The sequence below is a fragment of the Macaca fascicularis genome, chromosome 1 (genome assembly GCF_037993035.2).
Source record: "Macaca fascicularis isolate 582-1 chromosome 1, T2T-MFA8v1.1".
Classification (NCBI taxonomy): domain Eukaryota; kingdom Metazoa; phylum Chordata; class Mammalia; order Primates; family Cercopithecidae; genus Macaca; species Macaca fascicularis.
The window spans coordinates 50957624-50980872 of record NC_088375.1 but is presented as its reverse complement, the minus strand read 5'-3'; the positions used below and the strand labels follow the sequence as shown (position 1 = coordinate 50980872).

At 38.2% G+C, this 23249-nt stretch overlaps 1 long non-coding RNA gene across 5 annotated transcripts in view; it reads right to left on the bottom strand.

Moving 5' to 3' along the window:
- LOC101925508 (uncharacterized) overlaps window positions 1-22652 on the bottom strand; it is a 373900-nt gene extending 351248 nt beyond the window's left edge. For all 5 annotated transcript variants that reach the window (XR_010584614.2, XR_010584620.2, XR_012430867.1 and 2 more), the window contains exons 1-2: window positions 22534-22652; window positions 5315-5427 (exon numbers count right to left, since the gene is read on the bottom strand). This is a non-coding gene — a long non-coding RNA (uncharacterized lncRNA). The remainder of the gene's footprint in view (window positions 1-5314; window positions 5428-22533) is intronic.
- Window positions 22653-23249: the final 597 nt, after the last annotated feature.

The following is a 23249-nucleotide window of genomic DNA, read 5'->3' as shown; positions in this document are numbered from 1 at the left end:
CTTAATGGCATAGTCACACTATGAACATCTATTGGTACAGTCTGTGCAACATCCTTGTGTTCTTGCTTCCTCATTCAGCATTAGATTCTTGGTAAATGCTGCTAAATTTTTTATTTTTACAATTATTTCATACTACTTCTGTTCTATAAGAGTATTTCAAAAACAATTAACTAGAACATAAAATAGCCAAAGTGTTAACAGCTACTTGAAAAATATAAGCCAAACCATTTTTGCATAAGAACATCAAGAATATTGTGTTTGCCTTTGGTTAGGGGCTGCTTTGACACATATTTTTTATTGTGGGAAGGGGTTTTTTGGGTTTTTGTTTGGTAGGGGATGGGGGTTGCCCTGTTTGGTGTTCTTTCAGGCATTAATGGGAATTCTCATAAAAAAGGACCCTATAGGCAAATACATTTGGAAAGTGCTGCATGTCATTTCTTAGCCTTCGATATTCACAAGACATTTTGGCATGTGTTTTTAATGCCCCAGTATTTTATACTTATTCTATACCTAAATAGATGATAGATGCAGGAGTAGATGTAGATATAGGTATTAGGATTTCTCTCTTAGTCTTTTTGGGAATAGAAGTCAGCATGTATCTTATAGTCAGTAAATGCTAGCTATTAATTTATATTAAATCATCATTGAATAACAAATATTATGCAACCCATTTTTTTAAAAAAAAGAAACCAAGATAAAAATATTAATAGCCATCAAATTTTACCAGCTCACAGCATTTTCACCATCTCTTTCAATATTCACCATTAGTATAATGATGCCATGATTACTATTACTACAGGTATAAGTGACCTGAATAACTATAATAATATTAGTATGTGTAGTAACAGCAAATGAATTTGAATATTAGTTTTCTCATAGGACAACCATAAAAATCTGATCTGCATGAAGTTCCTGATTTTTTAAAGAATAAAAATTTGGGGCCGGGCATGGTGGCTCACACCTGAAATCCCAGCACTGTGGGAGGCTGAGGCAGGTGAATCACCTGAGGTCAGGAGTTCGAGACCAGCCTGGCCAACATGGTTAAACCCTGTCTCTACTAAAAATATAAAAATTAGATGGAGGTAGTGGCAGGCACCTGTATTCCCAGCTACTTGAGAGGCTGAGGCAGGAGAATCACTTGAACCCAGGAGGCAGAGGTTGCAGTGAGCCAGGATTGCACTACTGCACTCCAGCCTGGGTGACAGAACAAGACTCTATCTCAAATAAATAAATAAATAAATAAATAAATAAATAAATAAATAAATAAAGTTTTGGTTAGGCGCAGTGGCTCATGTCTGTAATCCCAACACTTTGGGAGGCCAAGGTGGGAGGATCACTAGAGCCTAGGAGTTTGAGACCAGCCTGCATAATATAGGGAGATCTGTCTCTAGAAAAAAAAAAAAAAAGATTGGCCGGGCATAGTGGCACATGCCTGTAGTCGCAGCTACCCAGGAGGCTGAGGTGGGAGAACTGCTTGAGCACGGGAGGGAAAGGGTGTAGTGAGCTGTGATTGTGCCACTGCACTCCAGCCTGGGTGACATAGCAAGATCCTGTCTCAAAAAAAAAAAAAAAAAAAAAAATTGGCAAGATGGAAACAGGGAGATAAGATAGAAAAGAAGTGTATTTATCCAAGAAAGATTTTGCTGCATGTCACAAAGACCAACTACATGTGGTTAGAGAGCTGGGGCTTTGAGCCATCTGATATCACAGGAGAAGGAAGCTGGAGCCAATGATCCAATCAATCATCCCTATGTAATGAAAGCCCAATTAAAACTCTGACAACAAAGAAGCTTCAGTGAGCTTCCCTGGTTGGTGATACTTTTGAGTGTTGTCACACAATGATGTACTGGACAGAAGTAGTGATGTCTAGGTCTCCACTGAGAGAGGATGACTAGAAGCCTCACATTTCAGCTCCTCCCAGACCTCATCCTATGCATCTCTCCTTTTGGTTGGTTCTGATTTGTATCCTTTTGCTATAATAAAATTGTAGCTATAAGTACAGGCGTACACTGTTTTATTGTGAGTTGCTTTATTTTGCTACACAGATATTCTGTTTTTACAAATTGGAGGTTTGTGACAACCCTGCACTAAATAAATCTATAGTTGCCATTTTTCCAACAGCATGTACTCACATCATGTTTCTCTGTCACATTTTGGTAGTTTTTGCAATATTTCAAACTTTTTCATCATTATTATATCAGTTATGGTGGTGTGTGCTCAGTAACCTTTGATATTATTATTGTAATTGTTTGGGGACACCACAAACCATGCCAGTATAAGACAGCGAACTTAACTGATAAATGTTGTGTGTGTTCTGACTGCTCCACCAACCAGCCATTCCCTCATCTCTCTTCCTCTTCTTGAGCCTCCCTATTCCCTGAGACATGACAATACTGAAATTAGGCCAATTAATAATCCATTGTACAATGGCCCATAAGTGTTCAAATGAAAGAAAAATCATCATCTCTCACTTTAAATCAAAAGCTAGAAATGATTAAGCTTAGTGAGCAGGCAGGTTGAAAGCCAAAACAGCCTGAAAGCAAGGTCTCTTTCACTAAATACCCAAGTTGTGAATGCAAAGGAAAAGTCCTTGAAGGAAATTGAAAGTGCTACTCCAGTGAACTCACAAATGATAAGAAAGCAAAAAAGCCTTATTGTGGATAGGGAGAAATTTTGAGTGATCTGAATAGAAGATCAAACCAGCCACAACATTCCCATAAGCCAAATCCTGATCCACAGTAAGGCCCCAACTTTCCTCAATTCTGTGAAGGCTGATAGAGGTGAGGAAGCTGCAAAAGAAAAGTTGGAAGCTAGCAGAGGTTGGTTCATGCTATTTAAGGAAAGAAGCCATCTCCTTAACATAAAAGTGTAAGGTGAACCTGCAAGTGCTGATGTAGAAATGCAGCAAATTATCCAGATCTAGTTAAGATCACTGATGAAGGTGGCTACACTAAACAATAGATTTTTACATGGACAAAATAGCCTTCTATTGGAAGAAGATGCCATCTAGCACTTTCATGGCTAGAGAGGGGAAGTCAATGCCCACCTACAAAGCTTCAAAGGACAAGCTGACTCTCTTATGAAAGGCTAAGGAAGCTATTGACTTTACATTGAAGCCAGTGTTCACTTATCATTCCAAAAATCCTGGGACTTTTAAGAATTATGCTAAATCCACTCTACTTTGGAACAACAAAACCTGGATGACTGCAGATGTGGTAGAAATAGCAAGAGAACCAGAATTAGAAGGGGAGCCTAAAGATGTGACTGAATTGCTCCAGTCTCATGATAAAACATGGATGGGTGAGGAGTTGCTTTTTATGGATGAGCAGAGAAAGTAGTTTCTTGAGAATCGACTCCTGGCAAAAATACTGTAAACATTGTTGAAATGACAACAAATGATTTAGAATATACAGTTCTGAAAGAATTTCTGCTCTAGGTGAATGCTATCAAATAGCATCACATGCTATTTTGTGAGAGGAAGAGTCCATTGATGCAATAAACTTCATTGTTGTCTTATTTTAAGAAATTGTCACAGTCACCTCAGCCTTCAGCAACCACCACCCTGATCAGTCAGCAGCCATCAACATCAAGGCAAAACCCACCACCACGAAAAAGATTATAACTCGCTAAAGGCTCAGATAATTTTTAGCATGTTTTAATAATAAAATATTTTTTAAATTAAGGTATGTACATTTTTAAACATAATGCTATTATACACTTAATAGACTATGATACAGTGTAAACATAATTTTTATATGCAACAGGAAACCAAAAAAATGTGTGTGACTCACTTTATTGCAGTGAGCTGGAACCAAACCTGAAATATCTCCAAGTTATGATGGCATAGCACCTTCCTAAGTTCTGTGAGTTATTCTAACAAATAATTGAGGCTGATTGGGTGGTAGAAACCCCCAATTTCTAGGCAGCTCATCAGAAGCCAGGGTGCCCTGAGGACCCCAAGCCTGTGCCTGGTGTTTGAAATGAGAGGACTCTTATAGAGCACTATGCCCTTAACCTGTGAAGTCTCCCTAACCCTGAATAGTTTATGAGGGAAGTCATTGCAGCCACATAATGACCTAATGAGATTGGGATTATTTATTATCTCTAGTTTACAGATGAGGAACTGAGGCACTGAGGGTCACCCAGCTGCCAACTGGGTAAAGCCAGATTCCAATCCTGGCAGGTCTGGCTCCGGAGTCCACAGTTTTATCCTCTCTATGATGCTCTACCATGCAGGGGGTTGGGGAGAAAGCAAGTGTAGAACTCTTCAACATCACTTTTCTTTTTTTTTTTTTTTTTTTTGAGATGGAGTCTCACTCTGTCGCCCAGGCTAGAGTGCAGTGGCACGATCTCGGCTCACTGCAACCTCTGCCTCCCGGGTTCAAGCGATTCTCCTGCCTCAGCCTCCCGAGTAGCTGGGGCTACAGACATGTGCCACCGTGCCCAGCTAATTTTTCTATTTTTAGTAGAGATGGGTTTCACCCTGTTGGCCAGGATGGTCTCGATCTCTTCACTTTGTGATCTGCCCGCCTCGGCCTCCCAAAGTGCTAGGAATATAGGCGTGAGCCAACATGCCCGGCCAACATTATTTTTCAGTCCTCAATGTTTCTCGCCTACGTCTACTTGGAGAGCAATATTTTTAGCAATTAAATTTTATTGCATCTCTACACATCATTCAACCCAAATTTTGCATTTATATTTGATCTGTTTATGTATTATTTAAATTACATCATTTCAGGTGCAACTGGTGTAAAAAGCTTTGGGGGAAATGCCATGCTTTCTGTAAGCAGACAAATTTAAAAGAGGAAAGCAAATGGGTCACAGCTTGCTAGAGACTAGTCTCCTAATCATGAGTGTGCAGTATACGCACACGTTGGATTTATGTGTAGTAAGATTTATGGTGGGAATAAAAAGCATCAGTGAAACAGGAGAAGCTAGGTTAAGAGAGGTCCTAATATGTAAGAGAAAAAGTCTGCAATGACCACGATCTTCTATTGATCCCTTCCACTAGCTCAATTCTATGACCCTGGTCTCACTTACAATGGTATTTGTTCCTTTGGTCCTTCTTTATTATCCCACTCAATAAAGCCCCTTCTCAGATTCACATTCACCCAACATTGATTGAGAGCCTGTGTTTATTTATTTATGCACCATTCCATCATCAAGCACCATAATTTGACCAATATTATGCCAGGTGCTTTCACATATATCACTTTCATCAGACCCATTTGATAAATGAGACAGGAGGTTAAGGAGCTTACTGAATTCATGTCCTCTCATTTCCCATCTACTGCACCTCTCTAGAAACACTCACCTCCTGACACACTGTGGATCTCAACCATTTCAGTGATGTTGTCACTAGCTCTCTGCAATCTTCAGGCCTCTTCTCTTTCACCTTACTAGCCTTGTCCAATCCGGTGAAATGTCCTAGGTTCAAAAGTGCAGAAACGTATGAAATCACTAGTCACCTGGACAAGCCTATAGCTGGTCTTTAGCTATGGAGCATTGCTGGGGAAAGGTTCAATGTACCCAGCTAACCTGAATGATTCCAAAATTCTCCAATTAAAAGAAATTATTTCTTCTGTTGAATTATCATAAAGTTTTATAATTGTCTTTTAGCACTTTTTTGTATTTTTGCACATATATTATCTCCCCTTCTAGACAAGTCTCCTTAAAGCTACTGTCTTATGCATTCTCATTCAACAGATATTTAACTCATATAGTTCCTTATATATTACTATCAGTCTACTACTAATAATAACAATAATGACATAAATACAAGGCTCTACAATTTTTCTTACAAATTTACAAACATTATCACATTTACATCTTATGCTAGTCTCATTACAAATACTCCTTGAGTGAGTTTGGTGGATTGTATTAGTGTTTAATGTATTTGCTGACTTCCCTAGAGAATTATCTTCCCCACCCTAGTGATAGTGGGCTTGCCTGGGTGCTTGCAGGGCGGCTCTATAAGTGAGGATTGTACATCCCTGCATTTTGAAACCAGGATTGGCCGAGTGACCTGCTTTGGCCAATGAAATACGGGCTCAAGTAACACACTTCCAAGCAAAATCTTTAAAAGCAAGCTCATGGATTCCCACAGCTTTCCTTTCCTTCTGTCCTAAGACAGGCAATATCCTAAACAGAGTTTGTTCCATCAGTCTATATCATGGAGTAAAGTGACATTGACCTGAACCCATGCAGACCTGTGAATGACATGTGGCTAAGCAAAAAGCAAACCTTGGTCTTTTTAAACCAGTAAGATTTGAGAATTGCTTGTTACTGCAGCATTACTTAGTTTACTCAAATAGACATCAGAGATATTAATATTTTGCCTATCTTAAAAATGAATAAATGAATGGCCAGTCTAATGGTATGGAGAAAATTGGACATCAAGGCTATTTACTAATTGTACTTCCAGATTTAGTCGTCACATAACATGCGACCTTGATTAAATTGCCCATAGGTCCAGATGGGGCCACTCATGTTTCCCACTTCTCTACTTTACCCATATGCTCTAACAATTACTAAGGCAATGTCTTCTGTGAATTGCACACAAATTTTACCCACAAAATAAGCAGTAATTTCCTTGAAAAAGGAGTCAGGTCCCCATTAGAATTTAAGTGGCATATTTGCATTATTTTGTCAATAAAGATATAAAAACAGGTATAAATTTCTGGGCAATAATTTGAAGTTAACGTGAATTTAGTTGCATCTTTACTTTCCAGAATCAATACAAGCAGTCACTAGAGTACTAATGATTTAGTTAAGCCTGCTATCCCCCTACTTAGCCCATTTAAAATTTTCCCTTTTTCTTGATTTATTCCTCAGGTGGTAAAATCAAACTGCTCTAAAATATAACTATCACTTAAATTATTTGACAGAACAGCAGGTTAAAATAAGATCATAGTCACTATTCCTTTCTAAATTTCAAAAGCGTATTCCTTAATACCCAGTATCATAAAAGCTAGCAGTGATTCCCAGAACACATCTTCTCTTCCCACACACTCTCAGGCCAGCTTCTTTCTCTGAATCCAGAAAGATGAAATTAACTCACTTTGAAAGATCTCCATACCTGTCCCTGGTTCCTGGCAGTGATTCTCATGTTCACAACATGGAGTAACTCCCTTCAGGCAGCCAAACAGAGCTGCTGGAGGCAGATTATGGACCAAGGTCTAACCTGACCTATATTGCATCCTATTTTGACTTTCCCTTCGGTGCTTCACATCCTTATTAATCTCCAATGGGACATGTAAAAGGAACCTTATGAAGTTCCCAACCTATATTAATTCCAAGTTTACAATTTGTCACGAGTTATCCTAGAATTTAATCATACTTAAACAAGGAATGGCATTTGGGGATGCCCAAAAAGAAAGGAAGGGAAACAGGGAAGACATTTTTAGGGATCATGAAACTCTTTGTACATGAATGCTTTCCATAGGGTAGCCTTTTACAGGTTGATGGAATAGGAGGAGATGGAGCAATTGCTTTCCAGGCAGCAAGGACATAATCCTCCTGGAGAGGATTCTTGACTAAAAGCAACTGGTACCTATCCAAGTTCAATCTACTGAAAACACATTTATTAACTATTTTGCTGAACCCCAACTTTACCTGGCACTACCATCCATTAAAGCTGATTCACAGAAAGACCTAAAGTCCTCAACTTAGAGACCACTGGATGTGTTTAAAACAGAAGTGAAAATTCATAGGCACTGTGTTCTTCATAACTAGTGATGTCATTGACAGTATCTTTATTTCTAGACCTACCTGTGTCTCTTGAGTGATTTTGCAGCTCTTTGGAATACCCCTAAAGTAGCATGCTTGGTGATGTTGGTGATAAGATAGTTGCAACGGAATTCATGATCTCAGTTGTCCAGGAGAACATTTATTTGGGAAAACAGTTTTCATTATGGTGGCAGCCAGCCTCCACAATGGTCCCCAACAATCTCTGCCTCCTGGTATGCCTCTTTTGCCTCCTATTCATGCCCTGTGTACTCTCCCACATTGCATAGAACAGACTTATATAACCAACGGGATGTTGCAGAAATGATAGTGTTTGACCTCCAAGGTAGGTCACAAAAGACATCAAGGCTTCCATCTCATTTTCTTAAATCACTCGATCTGGAGGAAGCTAGCCACCGTGTCACAAGGACACTCAAACAACCTTATAACAAAGTTTACATCATAAGGAACTAAGGCCTCCTACATGAGATAACTGCTGATTTTAAACACTGGGCTTGTGGGGAATTTGTTATGCAGCAATAGAAAACTAATGCAATTAACAATATAAAGAAGACTTGCCAGGGTAGAAACACAGTATTTAGCCACCAAGTAAACACTCCAGACACAAATCTATTAGTAACAGAGAGCTCTATGTCTGCCCTATGTCTTCCCTATCCCGATTACAGTATCATCTGTTTTTTTAGCACTATAACAAAGTTCCTAAGTTTCTGCTCTAAACCTATAAAAATAAGCAGAAAGTTGAGTTGTGAGGACAAAGGTATTGATAGTGTTAAGTGCTAAAAATTAAAAAATAAAAAAAACAGACACAGGATCAAGCTTGAGTTGTTCTTAGTCCAGTTGGTGTGTGAAAGCCTTCCAAAACATAATGTATTTGCAAGGAACATGAATCAGAAATGAATATTCTATTTGTACTTCAAAGGACATTTGATGCTTTATCTTAATTTTACCAGATAAAGCCAGTGCTGGACTCTCCTTTCATCTTATTCCATATAGCCAATTGAATAAAAAGCCAGGTACGTGTTCCATGGACAAGAATTCTTTACACTGAAGGAAGCATGTTTATTTTCCTTACCAAAGATGAAACTAGAAATTTTTAGGCTTAAGAAAATTCTAAGAAGAACCTCCAAAAATCCCTAGGCTGAAGTTCAACCAAACACTTACTATTCCTCTTCATTAGTCCCACCTTGTCACTCCTGATTTGTTATTTCCTCTCCCAAGCCCCAACAGTGTTTGTGGCTCAAGTCTTCCAGACCCTAGGCCTTTCTTTCCCCAGAATCTATACCAGCAAGAATGTGGGAAAATATAAGAGGCATTTGAAGTTGCAGAGCCTGGCAAAACCTATTAAGGTTTCCCTGGCGTTGACATTTCCCCAAGATTCTATTCTGAGACTTTGATTCTTCTTTCTTTTTTACTTTTGATTTTTTAATTTTTTAATTTTTTTTTATTTCCATAGGTTTTTGAGGAACAGGTGGTATTCAGTTACATGATCTGAGTTCTTTAGTGGTGATTTGTGAGATTTTGGTGCACCCATCACCCAAGCAGTGTACAGTGAATCTGATTTGTAGTATTCTATCCCTCACCCCCCTCCCACCTTTTCCCCCGAGTCCCCAAAGTCTATTGTATCATTCTTATGCCTTTGCATCCTCATAGCTTAGCTCCCATGTATTAGTGAGAACATACAATGTATGGTTTTCCATTCCTGAGTTACTTCACTTAGAATAATGGTCTCCAATCCCATCCAGTTTGTTGAGAATGTCATTAATTCATTCCTTTTTATTGCTGAGTAGTATTCCGTGTGTGTGTGTGTGTGTGTACATACTACACACACACACAACACAGTTTATCCACTCATTAATTGATGAGCATCTGGGCTGGTTCCACATTTTTGGATTTTGGATTTTGGATTTTGTGAACTGTGCTGCTATAAACATGCATGTGCAAGTATCTTTTTCGTACAATAACTTATTTTCCTCTGGGTAGATACCCAGTAGTGTGATTATTGGATCAAATGGTAGTTCTCTTTTTAGTGATTCTTCTTTTTTAACACACCTTCCTATTGGTGTCTCAGGTCCGGTACTGGTCTCTCTTCCCATTCTACTCTAGTGGTTCTTAAACTTCTCAGGGCAAAAGACCCCTCTGAGAGTCATGAAACCTTTGAACCATTATTTCCAGAAAAAAAATGAATATAAAACTTAAAATTTTCATACAAACTGTAAAGGTGCAGTACTCACTGAAGCCCATATGTGTACTCTCTGAGAATCTAGCTTAAAAGCCTCAGCAACAGATGTTTTCCCTGGATGATCTTAACTATTATCCGAGCTTCAATCATCATCCAAGTCTATTATTTCCAGTCCAGGCACCTGTCCTAAATCCTACAACCCTATCTCCAATAATCCACTGGACATTTTAACTTCGAAGGGCCATTCCCACTTCACACTACAAAGTCTCCTCCTTTTTATGCTCTCTGTTCAATAAATGGGATCGACATCCATTCAACCACTCAAATCAAAAAACTGGGAGTCATCTGGACGTGTCTCTTTTCTTCATTCCCTATATACAACTACTACTAGCCAATTCTGTCTTCTCAAATCCACCCTCTTTTTTCAATCTTCACTTGCCACATTTATAGTAATAAACTATAAACTGTGCTTCCTGCCTCCAGGAAGGAAGATCACCTTCCTTCACCTGATTTGAAGATCTTGCATATCAGTCTGAAACCTAAATTATCATTTTATTTTATTTATTTTTAATTGACAAAAAACTCTGTATATTTATTGTGTACAACACGATGTTTTTGAAATATGCATACATTATGGAATGGCTAGATGGAGCTAATTAATATATGCATTGCTTCACATAATTATTTTTTGTGCTGAAAACACTTAAAATCTAAACTATTATTTAGATGGTAATCATGTCCCTATTAACCCCAAAATAACTTTGACTGGATCCTCATTTGTTTTAGAATAAAATGAAAAGTCCTGGAGTGAGATTTCCCCACCCTGCTCTCAAAGTAACACTTAATATTGCCTTAACATGTTACATGTTGTTTCTCTTCCCTACTACAACATAAGATACTCTTAAAAGTCGCTTTTTAAAATCTTGAGTTACAAACAAAGGTACTCACTATAACTTGTGACACAATGCAGACAAAAATAAAAGAATAATTTTCCCCTCCCTACCCCACCCCACATTCAGGGCTGCACATCAAGAATACAAGTGTCTAAAAGGCAGAGACTGTACTTTTTCATAAACATATCTTGTGTTTTGCACAGTGGCTGCACAATGCAGGCACCCAATAATTATTTTCTAATAAATTGTTTACAACTTATGGTACTGTGGGATCAAGGCAGAGCGCCTCCATTTATTTTAAGCCCTTGCTATTCAAAATGCGGTCTGTGGGTCAGTAGCGCCAGCACCACGTGGGAGGTTCCATATTGAGAAAAGCAGAATGTCAGCCCCCACCTCAGGCCCACGGATTCACAAGGTCCCCAGGGGATCAAAAAGCACATTAAAGTTTAAGGAGCACTCCACTAAAGCACATTTCAGAGCAGCTACCCCGACTGACCAATGGTCATGCTACGTCAAGGATACCAATAGAAGCCATCTCCTGAAGACATAAGGCAGATGTTGTAAAAGGACACCTAAATACCAAATCAGTTTACACCAGTGGGTACTTAACATAATATTGTTGGTTTGTGTGCTAAGTCAAAGCACTGCATTCTCTGATAACTGTGTTTCAATGAAGAGATTTTCAGAGAAAGCCGGCTTGAATGTTACACAGAGTACGTGGCTCTGGTGGAGAGCACAGCCACTAAAAGCAGAGACTATCAACTTTTGTTTTTATCAGGAAATAGGTTTCTCTCCATTGAAACAACTGAAATTTAACTATCAAATCCTCAATACTTTAATTAGGAGACACTTCAGAATAATTATTAATATATGTACTTTCTAATACTCAGGAAGCAAGGCAAAATGGAAAACATGGCACTCAAGAGTTTGTTTTTGAGCTCAGACACTGTGTTAACCTACGTAATTCTTCATACTCATTACCGTAAGCATCCACATCTGTAAAACGTGGACAAGAATCCCTTCCTCATAAGGTTATTGTGAAGATTTAATGTAATGTACACACAATTCCTGGCATGTAGAAGGCACTTGATAAAGGGTGGCTATTCATAAATATAATTATTTTATTGAATATTCTCAGAATCTTCACTAGCTCCTTTAAAACCTGTGCCTAACCTCAGAGAACAGCTTTCCCTAATCTAATAAATCATCAAATTTTAACCTAGGCACCAACTCTATAAAGATTTTCATACCCACTTCCACTTTGCTCCCTTCCTCCCTTTTGTATGTTTCCTATACACTATAAACATTTCTGTTGTTGTAGCACTTAGTCTTTATTGTACTTCTTTTTTAACATCTTTCTCTTCTCTATATACTCCACTCTCTCAAATAAGGACAGACTGTTTCTTTGGGGAAACCCCGGCACCTAGCACAATTCATGACACATACCAAGTAGTTAATTCATAATTGAGGAATAAGTTATTGAATAAATATCAGATCCTCCAGAAACTTCCTTTGGGACTGATCAACGACTTCTATTGCTCTGTCTTTGGTGGGAAGTTATTTTCAAATTCTGTTTTTCTCCTGTGACAGCCTCTTTAAAAAGTCTCTGCCCTCTTCACTGCCCCCAGCTGCCCATGCACCTCACACGCATTCCACCTCCAACTCACACTCAGGGCTCCCTCTTTATTTCTCTTGTCCCTGTTGCTCTTTCCTTCCTACAGAATCTAAATTCTTCAATTGCAAGGGAGGAAGGGAGGTTGTCTTTGTCTCAGGTATAACATTCAGTACACCCAAGTCAGAAATAAAGCCAAGAGAGGAAACTTTCTGCAGAAGGTTCTTTTTACCTGGTTTTCCCACCACGGACACCTGATTCTTATTTGTAAGAAACATGAAATCTACCCAATTTACTTAGGCTTTCATTAAGGAAACATACAGATTTGGGGGGTGAGTTCTTGCTCTGTTTCTCTCTCTCTCTCCTGTCTCCCTTCTCCTCTCCTCTCCCCTCTCTCCATCTCTCCTCCTTCCTTTCTGCACCCTATTTGCTTGTTCAACTCATCCTAAAATGGATTTAATTACTTATTTAATAGCCTGCATGATATTTCCTCATAAGGGGAAAAAAGATAGTGATTATAAACATTAAGAATGCAAAATTTAAATGGGAAAACAGAATCTTGCCTCATGGGTGGTCTTAGTTGCTCCTGAGGCACATGAAGGAAAAATGGGTTTCTAGAGGTTCCTTGCTCATTTCTAGAAACACCTGCAGGCACTTGGGGAAGATCGTCTTTTAAAGTGCCTCATCAAAAGCTGTTTTCAGTCCAATTTTTTTTAATTCCTGTGTTTTAATTTACCTGTTTTCAAGCTGAATCTAATAAACTGCTGGAAATAGAAATATGAGGCAGTCCCAATTTGATCTTAATTCTCTAGAGATTTCTAGAAATGAAGTCAGGATCAGATGGACTTTAGTTCTTATTTTTTAAAGTCACATGAAACAAATTTTCTAAGATAATTTTACATCTGATTTAAAATGTTAAAATCTTTTATAATTCTAGGCATTTTTAGTTACTTCTCTGGACAAAATTTTAGAACTTTATAGCATATTTAAAATTTCTGTAATACCAATTTCACTTCCTTTAACTTATATTGATTTTTTTATTTGATGCCAGTTCTTACTTGGCAGAATCGCTACATCATTCCCAGTCAATTATTCATTTTCAAATAGTCATAGGATTATAGTAAGATTGTCAGATTTACTAAGAATGCAGAATGTCCGGTTAAATTAGAATCTCAGGTAAATGACAAATTATTTGTTAGTATAGTCCCTATAATATTTGGGACTTATTTATATTAAAGATTATTCAGGTGCTTGAAACAATAGAAACTTATTCTCTCAAAGTTTAGGAAGCCAGAAGTCTGAAATGAAGCCATCAGCAGGGCTATGCTTACTCCGAAGGCGCTAAGGGAGAATCCTTTCTTGCTTCTTCCAGCTTCTGGTGGTTCAGGCATTCCTGAGATGTGACTATAAAACCCTGGTCTCTGCCTCTATCCTCACATGACATTCTCCTCTAAGGCTCAAATATCCCTCCGCCTTTACAGGGACATTTGTCATTGGATTAGGACCCATGCAGTTAATCAGGATGATCTCATCTCGAGATTCTTAATTACATCTGCAAAGACTTTTCCTTCCAAATAAAGTAACATTCACAGGGTCTGGGTATTAGGACATGAACACAACTTTTAGGGACCATCATTCAGCCTACTACAGAGGAGAATGACTAAAACTTCAAAGGTCATCTGAGGTTGATAAATTCATGGCTTAGGTGTAACATGCAGTACAACCAAGTCAGAAGTAAAGCTAGTGGAGGCAAATCTGTGCAAGGTTCCTTTTACCTGGTTTTCCCACAATGGGCACCAGATTCTTATTGTAAGAAATATATAAAGTGTACCTAACTCACTTAGTCACTCACTCAATGGCAATCTTTTGAGTTCCTTTCATGGGCCAGAATCTGAGAACCAGGATAAGCCAAAGAAACTGCCCTCCTAAGGATTATTTTCTAATGAAAGGAGACAATTAAATAATCAATCAATAAACAAACAGGATTATTATATAATTTAATAAATGCTATGAAGAAAAAAAATAATGTAATAAAGAGTCACTGGGAATAAGACATGCTGCTTTACAAAGGGCAGTCAGGAAAGATTCTCAAAATATTTGACATTTGTGCTGAGAACCAAGAGATGAGGGTGAGCCAGCCATGCAGAGACCCCAGTAAAAGCTTTACAGGATGAAGAATAGCGGGGATAAGGGCCTGAGGTGGGGAAAGGATCAATGTGTTCTAAAAAAGGTGGAGGCCAGAGAGGCCAGAACACAGTGACTGGTGGAAAGCATGGCGCAAGGATAGCACTGGGTAGACTAGAGCCAGGTCATTGCCAGGTCTTATGGCTCATGGTGCAGGCTATGGATTTTATTCTATGGAAATAGACACCAAAGGCCTTAAAGAAGAGTGATGATTTGGTTTCTATTCTTAAGAATTAGCAGCTACGGTATCAGAAATGACTTGGTGGGGCAAGAATGGAAGCATGCTGACCAATTAGGTCATTGTAGTAAACCAGGCAAGGATGAGGACGCTTTAGACTAGAGTGTTGTTAGGAATATGGAGAATAATGGAAATCATTTGGAAGTCGGATTGTTCAAACTCAGTTATAGATTATGTGCTAATAGTGAGAGAGGGGAGATGAAAAGATGATGCTATCAATTTCAGGACATAAATCCTCCCAGCTATAAACTAGGTTGCCCAATCCTTCGTGCAGTTAAGTATGATTGTGTAAGTTCTACACAAGCAGATGTGAATAGAAGTGACACGAACAACCTCTGGATCACCCCCATAGGAAGAAGCTTGTCCTTCATTCCCTCTTTCTCTCCTTCTGATGGCTGGGAAATGGAACACCTAATGGAGCTGCTTGAGATCTAGAGAAAGAAGTCACATGATGATGGCAAAGCTGTCCCAGTATCCAGGATCCTTAGATGGTCTCACTGAGCAGGACATGCCACCTGCCCTGGACTGCCCATCTACCTTGCTCTCTGTTACATAAGAAATAAAATTCTATCTCATTTAAACCCCCCTCTTTTGGCAATGGGGTTTGTTGCAGCAGCCCAGTTTATATCCTAACTAATACTCTCAGAAATGACTTCAAGAATACCAAATTATCTTTTTCTCTCTAACCTGAATGTTCTGTTCCTACATTTTCATTTTCTTTCCTGTGTCCTGCCAAGATATGAGTTCTGCTTTCTGTGATAATGAGGCCAGAGCATCAGGGTCATTTAAAGCCATGTTGATAGAAAGAGTTTCTTCCTCCCTAAGAGTCCAAAGTCCAAAGGATTCTTATTGCAGTGTCATGACTCATACTGTACAATCCATTAAATATCACCTTAGGTTACAGGAAATGTTGGGTATTAACTGTTCAAAAAACATTTTTTTTTTTTTTTTTGAGATGGAGCCTTGCTCTGTCGCCCAGGCTGGAGTGCAGTGGTGTGATCTCGGCTCACTGCAAGCTCCGCCTCCCAGGCTCATGCCATTCTCCTGCCTCAGCCTCGCGAGTAGCTGGGACTACAGGCGCCTGCCACCACGCCTGGCTAATTTTTTTTTTTTTTTTTGTATTTTTAGTAGAGATGGGGTTTCACCATGTTAGCCAAGATGGTCTCGATCTCCTGACCTCGTGATCCGCCCACCTCGGCCTCCCAAAGTGCTGGGATTACAGGCATGAGCCACCGCACCCAGCCTGTTCAAATATTTTAGTATCAAATACTGTATTGATTACACAGGGACTCAACACTCAAGACGTGTAAATTCTGGGTAGAATTTTAACACCGGTCTAGGAATTCAATAAAGAGCTTGGATCTCAGGACTTAAAACATTAATTGTAGAAAAATAAATTAACATTCAGTGAGAAAATAATTACATAGATTGTGTAATTGCATAGTATTTTTCTTTATTTTTAGCATAAACTCTAATATGAAATGAATCCTTTTGGTTGACTTTAGTTGTATTCAGAGTATACACAATTTATAATTACTTTTCTACATCTAGGAATTTATTTTATTGAAAGTAAGTTCACACACACACAGATCTCCTCTGTTGCTATCCTTGGGGGTTGGGAACAACACAAATGATAAGAACTATCCCCTCATAAACAAGGAAAGTCACAATATTTAAGGTGCACTAAGGTGGATTTTAAGTCTGTATTTTGGATTAAATAGATAATGTTCTGTCAAATGTTAGCAATAATTAAATATGGTAAACTAATAAACAGAAAGATGTTTTAATTATGCCATTTTATAACTAAAATTGAACCCTTAAATGTCTTGTTCAAGTGGAATGTCTCTCAAAGAACAGTACCATATCTAATCAACATTTATAAAATATTACTTAGCATTGAAACTTTAAAGTTGAAAAGAACCTTTGTACATTTCACTTAATCTTCACAATAATAGTAAAAGGTATTGCCAATAAACTTTTGTAAGTTAACACCTTTATGAGATCATGTAAATTGCCCAAGTTCATTCACCTAGCAGATGACTGGGCTTATACCAAGGTTTTTGTTTTTGTTTTTGTTTTTTGAGACAGAGTCTCACCCAGGCTGGAGTGCAGTGGTACAATCCAGCTCACTGCAACCTTGGTCTCCCAGGTTAAAGCAATTCTCCTGCCTCAGCCTCCCAAGTAGCTTACAGGTGCCCGTCACCATGCCTGGCTTTTTTTTTTTTTTTTTTTTTTTTTTTTTTTTTTTTTTGGTAGAGATGGGGTTTCACCATGTTGGCCAGGCTGGCCCCAAACTCCTGACCTCAAGTGATCTACACGCCTCGGCCTCCCAAAGTGCTGGGATTACAGGCATCAGGTACCATGTTCAGCCCAAGATCTACTTCTACCTTCAGTGCTCTTTACACTCAATAGCTGCTGGGAGTATATAAAGAACTAAAACCTAACAAACTAGCTTGCTCGTGCTAGATGTGTCACTCTCCATAATTTTTCATATTAAAGTAGGAAATGCTATGCAGGAACTGACTGTATTTTTTCTTTCTTACAACTTTCTTAAATTATATATTATATATTTTAAGGGATTATATATTAAGGAATTAAGATATGTATAAATAGAAAAAATCATATATTCTGAAAATAACCACAATATTTCTCGCCCGCTCACTTTTCCCACTCAGAACCATTCTGCCACCAAAATCCTGAGGGTTATGAAATTAATGGACATGTCCTTTCTTCCCATTTCTCTACCCCACGTCTCCCATTAAACATTCTCCCTGTCTATATTATTTTGTCCCTTGGCTCCTTCCTGTTCTCCCAGACCAATAATCCCAGTGCGGCTCCTTTTTCTTTTCAACTCACCCTGGGCATCATAGTTCATTGGTTGACACATTGGTTGTTCTCAACCGCCTGACCCTCAGTAGTTCTCATCATGCTGTTTCCCATGGTCTATTCTTTCTGTCCCTACTTCCAGAGAACTTGTATTCTCACAAATGTTACAGAGCCATGGTAATTTGTTCACCATAATAAATTCACAGAATCTAGTCTTAACTGGCTTCACAGGCCTCTCGTTAGGCTTATTCAATAAACAGCAGGCATTTGTTGAGCACTTTCAAAATGCCAACTACTGCACTATGATTTTAGGATATAAAATGAATAAGACAGACTCCCTTTTCTGGAAGAAGTCACAGTCTCAGGTACCCACTTAAATGTTCTTTGGAAACCTCTACTTTTAAGCCCACTCCTTACTTTCATCACATATGTTAGTCTCCCATTTAACCAAAAGATTGATATGACTAGCCTGAGCATCTTCAAAATCCTTCCACTCCCTCCTGAACCTCTGCATGAGTCAGGATTCCCCACAGAAACAGAAGCAATAGGACATGTATATATGGGTAGACTCAGGGTCTACTACGTTGAATGTTGATTCATCTTTAAAAGTACCTTCACAACAAAATCCAGACTGGTGTTTCACCGAACAACTGAACACCATGGCCATTAAAATCTCTATCTTCATACTTCTTTCTTCATTGTAGTCTCTCAAAAGATGTTCTGCTTTTTTGCTAATGTGAGCTCTTGATCTCCCCTCTTGTATGTGTGTGTATGTGTATATGTATATATAAAGTATGTATGTATATATGTATGTATAAAGTGTGTGTGTGCGTGTGTGTGTGTAGAGAGAGAGAGAGAGAGATTTTAAGGAATTGGCTCAAGCAATTGTGGGGCTAGCAAGTTCAAAATTTGCAGGGCAGGCCGGAGACTCAGGGAAGAGCTGATGTTGCAGCCTCAAATCCAGAGGCAGTCTAGAAACAGAATTCCTTCTATTCCTTCTTTCTCAGGGGACCTCAGTCTACACTCTTAAAGCCTTCAACTGATCGGATGAGGCCCACCCCCCTTAAGTCATCTGCTTTACAGAGTCTACTGCTTTGAATGTTGATTCAGTTTTAAAAGTACCTTCACAGCAAAATCCAGACTGGTGTTTCACCAAACAACTGAACACCATTGCCATCAAAATCTCTATCTTCACACTTCTTTCCTCATTGTAGTCTCTCAAAAGACGTTCCGCTTCCTTGCTAATGTGAGCTCTTGATCTCGCCTCTTGTATCTCTTCCAAGAGTTTTTTCACAACGATGCTTTCTCTTCTGTATCATCAGTTTCTCGATTTTCACTCACTTCTCCCTCTAGGTAAACATGTTCAAGTCCTAGCTTCAAACAATTTTTCCTCATTCTAATACACTCTGTAGCTACTACCCTTTGGTCTCTTTCACTTCATTACCACATTTCTTGCAAGATTAGTTTTCTGCATTTGTTGCTTCCATTTATCACCCATTTACTCTTCCTTACTTTGCTCTCTGGCTTTGGTTGCCATTGCTTTATGAACCTACTACTTTTTCCAGTTTGGCTCTTCTCAACCCATTCTTATAGAAATGTCCCACAGTCTGATTCTTCACCTCCACCTCTCTAATTCTTTTTTACCACAAGGTCAATCAAGGGCAGAAGCTGCAATTAGGGGACTTGAAGCATGGAAAGGGGAAGCAAAGGAAAAGGGTAAATTACTCACAACTTGAAACCCAACAAAGCTTGAAAATACTGCAATAAATAATACCATTTGTGTGGTTAAATCAAAGGAAAATCTGATGTGAGAAAGCCCTGTACTAGCATACTTGAGTTCTTACATAGGAACTGTAACTTAAGTTAGTAGGTAAGCGAACTGAAAACCTAACTCTGTAACAATAGCTGAGTCTCAGCCAATCATAGCAGCTGAGCTTCAACCACTCATAGGCTGCTAACTGTTCAGACCATGTTCAAACAAGGCAAACACTGAGCTGTAAGCAACTCAGTTGTTTCCATACTTCACCTTCCTTTCCTGTGTGCCACTTTCCTTCTTCTGTCCATAAATCCTCTCCAGTCATGTGGCAGTCCGAGTTATTGAATCTGTTCTGATTCTGAGGGCTGGGCAATTGGTAAATTGGTTCTTTTTTTCCCCTCAATTAAACTCTGTTAAATTTAATTTGTCTAAAGTTTTTCTTTTAATAATACTAAATAATACTTGTCTCAGGAAGGGAAGCAATCTTTCAATCACCGAGTTAATCTTCCAAAGAGATCGCAGAATATAAATTTTGCATAATTACTTACAAATTGTAGCTTTGACTACAAATCGAGGGTCTTTGCTCATGAGGTTTTTCCAAAGCCTAATTATAGATGATTGATTACTAGCTGACCATCTGTGTCCAATAATGGGAAGGTTTGGTCCAGACTAAGAAAAATCTCCCCAGAAATACAAATTTTAGAAATTGTTGTAATTAATTTATAGTCATCCTAACAGTAACAAAAATACATGAACAAGAATATCTCAGAGGATAGTCATATTGCTATAGATACCTATAGAGGTAGACATAAAAAGAAAAGAGCTATTACTTCTCCTGAAGCATATGACACGACAAATGTTAAGGAAAAGACTAGCTTGCATAGAAAGATTCAAGAGTTGCTGAAATCCCCAGATATATAGTATTAATTCTTCTCTCAGTTCTGAATTTGTATGATAATCAGAATGAGAAAAAGCTCATTCCCAAGTTGTTTTAGAAAGGGGAACTATTAAATGAGAAAACCTGATAGTGGGAAATAAGTGTCCCTTAAACTAACATACACCCAAATTAGTTGCGGAAGTAAGGCAAAGGGATATTTATGAATGCTTTGGCAAAAAGAAACCATTTTGCTCAACCCCTTCTGTTTCGGGGGAAGTGGCTGGAAATAGCTAAATCTTTGCAAATGAATAATTTATGAAAGCTCCAGTACCCTTTGAATAACATAATTTAAACTGAAGCCATTACAGCATAAAAGGAAAAAGAAGAACTCGCTTCAAATTCTTCTAATTTCAACATGAATTAACACATAGTTTTGATATAAGATAATCTAATAATCATTTTTGTTTCATTGTACCACTCTCAGATAATTCCCTGCTTATGTAGTCAAAGTACTACCTAAAAATTAGAGTTCAAAGCCTCTTAGACTGAACAAATTCATCTCACTGAAGACCTGGTTTAAGTCCATTTTAAAAATAAATTGTATCATAGATTGGTACATTTTAAAAATACATACTGATTATAGATCAAAAGAGAAGACTTATGTACAAACAAGAATGGAAGCTGACCAACCATGTAAAAAACCAAGTCGATTATCATTTTTACTTATTGTGTGAAAAAAGGACTTATTTTATATCCCTGGCATTCTTTTTTAAAGTTTATCTTCTAGTCAACATTTTGAAGTTACATAAATACAACATTATCATTAATTCCATATTTTCCTTAACAAGGCTATGTCTAAGAAATGAATAGAACAAATCTAAAGTAGCCTTTCCATCCTCTAATAAATAAATAAAATCATGCCAAATATAATACAGCAATCAGTTAGCTGGTTAGTGCTTTGACAGTTCTCTTCCTAAATGCATTTAAAGATCTCATTCTTAACACCTCACCCACTTCACGTGAGTTTAAGCAGTTTTTTTTAATCAATGCTATCTCTATCCCTTGAGCATACTTATATTACTATACTTAAAATACTGTATAAAATTCAATTTGTTTACATGTATTTTTACCTTACTAGATTACATTCCTTAAGGTGCAGATTGTTGTATTCATCTTTTTATCCCCAGTACCTTGAAAATGGAACACTTTAAATCATTTACAAATCGAAGGGCTAGTCCTATATTTTTAGGAAAATAGAGAAGGTGGTAAAAGAAATGAACACTGGAATAAAGTTCCTAAAGGAGGTAGAGGGGTAGAGGAAGCCCGTATATATGTGAATAATAAAATCATTTCTAGACCATTTTCTAATTGCGGATTGGTGGGATGTTGGATCTTTTGTTGTGTGCTGCTTTTATTTTTTTTATATGCTCCTCTCACAAGGTTGTGAGTGCTGGATTTCCTAAGACTAAAAACACATTCATCCTCCAAACTTCTATACTCAGTTTCTAAACTCTTCATTCTTTCCATCATATTGGGAAAGCAGCCAAGCTCTGCCTCAGCTCCATTCCACTTAATTGGGCCACACTCCATGCACACAGTTACATGTCAATGTTAATTAGCAATAAACAATCCATAACTTACAACCAAGTTATTTTAGCAGGGGTTTCCTCAAAGATCCCAAATAACTACAAACTGGCTCCTTTGACCCACCACAAGACTGTCTTCTCTTTTCTATTCTGATTTTTTAGCAGCACGCCAACCAGACAGAATAGGAAATACATGCTGGAAAGGAAGAAGAAACCTATTTTAAAGCTAAGCTTCTAGTCCAGGCCTCTACTACAAAATTCTATTTGGACCTCACACCAACCTGGCACTATCCCTTTTTGCATCTGTAGGTAAAAATGACAAAGGTGAGGCCCTTACAATGGAGGAGAAGAAAAGCTTGAGACAGACCTCCATTCCACTAGAATTCAGACATAGAAGCTCTTAAGTGAAAGAATCTGGAAATAAAAACCTTGGCCTATTATACACCCTAAGAATGTAATCTCACCAGCCCACACTGCCTCTCTAAAGGCTTGATTTAGTCTGCTTTCTACTTCCACACCTTCTAATTGTGGAATTTCCTTTCATTTTAACTCTCCGCCGGGCCAAACTCTGATTAAACTAACACATATGGTTTCTAGGATTTTGAAACTGAGCTCCCCCAGCAAGATTCTACTTACAGAGTAAACCAGTCAGCCCTCTTCAGTTTTCCCTGCTGGAAATAGATAGGGCAGTGCTCCGGTAGGCAATTAATTGACCCAGACTCCCTTGCATTTTCTCTTCTATGTGAAGACAAGACAAAAATTCTCCTCTGGCAACTGCAGGCTGGATACCAATTTACCACTAGCTCAGCACATTCCAAGTTAATGTACTTAGCTTTTTAGAGTCCAGCACAATGTTAACATACTATTTACATCTCAAAGATAACCTTACTTTCTAAAACTTAATTGAAACTCTCACTTTTTAAAAGAAAAAGCATTGATTGCTCCTTAAGTAAGATTTATGGAACATAGCCTTTTCAAGTTGACACTCTAATGTCTCAGAGAAATGGCAGCTGGCAGGAAGACGCAGTAATAGGAAGACTGGCACGTCCATCCTAATAACAAAACCACTCACACTGGCACTGGATTGCTTTTCTAGTCACTTGAACATACAGGCTTTTCCCCACCTCTGCCTTTGCTCCATAAGCTTAGAGCTCAAAAAACTATGTGTCTTTTGCTTCCTTCCTTATCTCTATGTCAATTGATAGTTTTAGCAAGTCTAAAACATTTTCATATTCAACAAAAACAGCAAGGATATTTTAGCTATCTTTTGAACTTTTGTGAATACATATCTCTACATATTCATTGATATGTCTATACTTACGATATTTTATTGAGCACCTACTAGTATATGC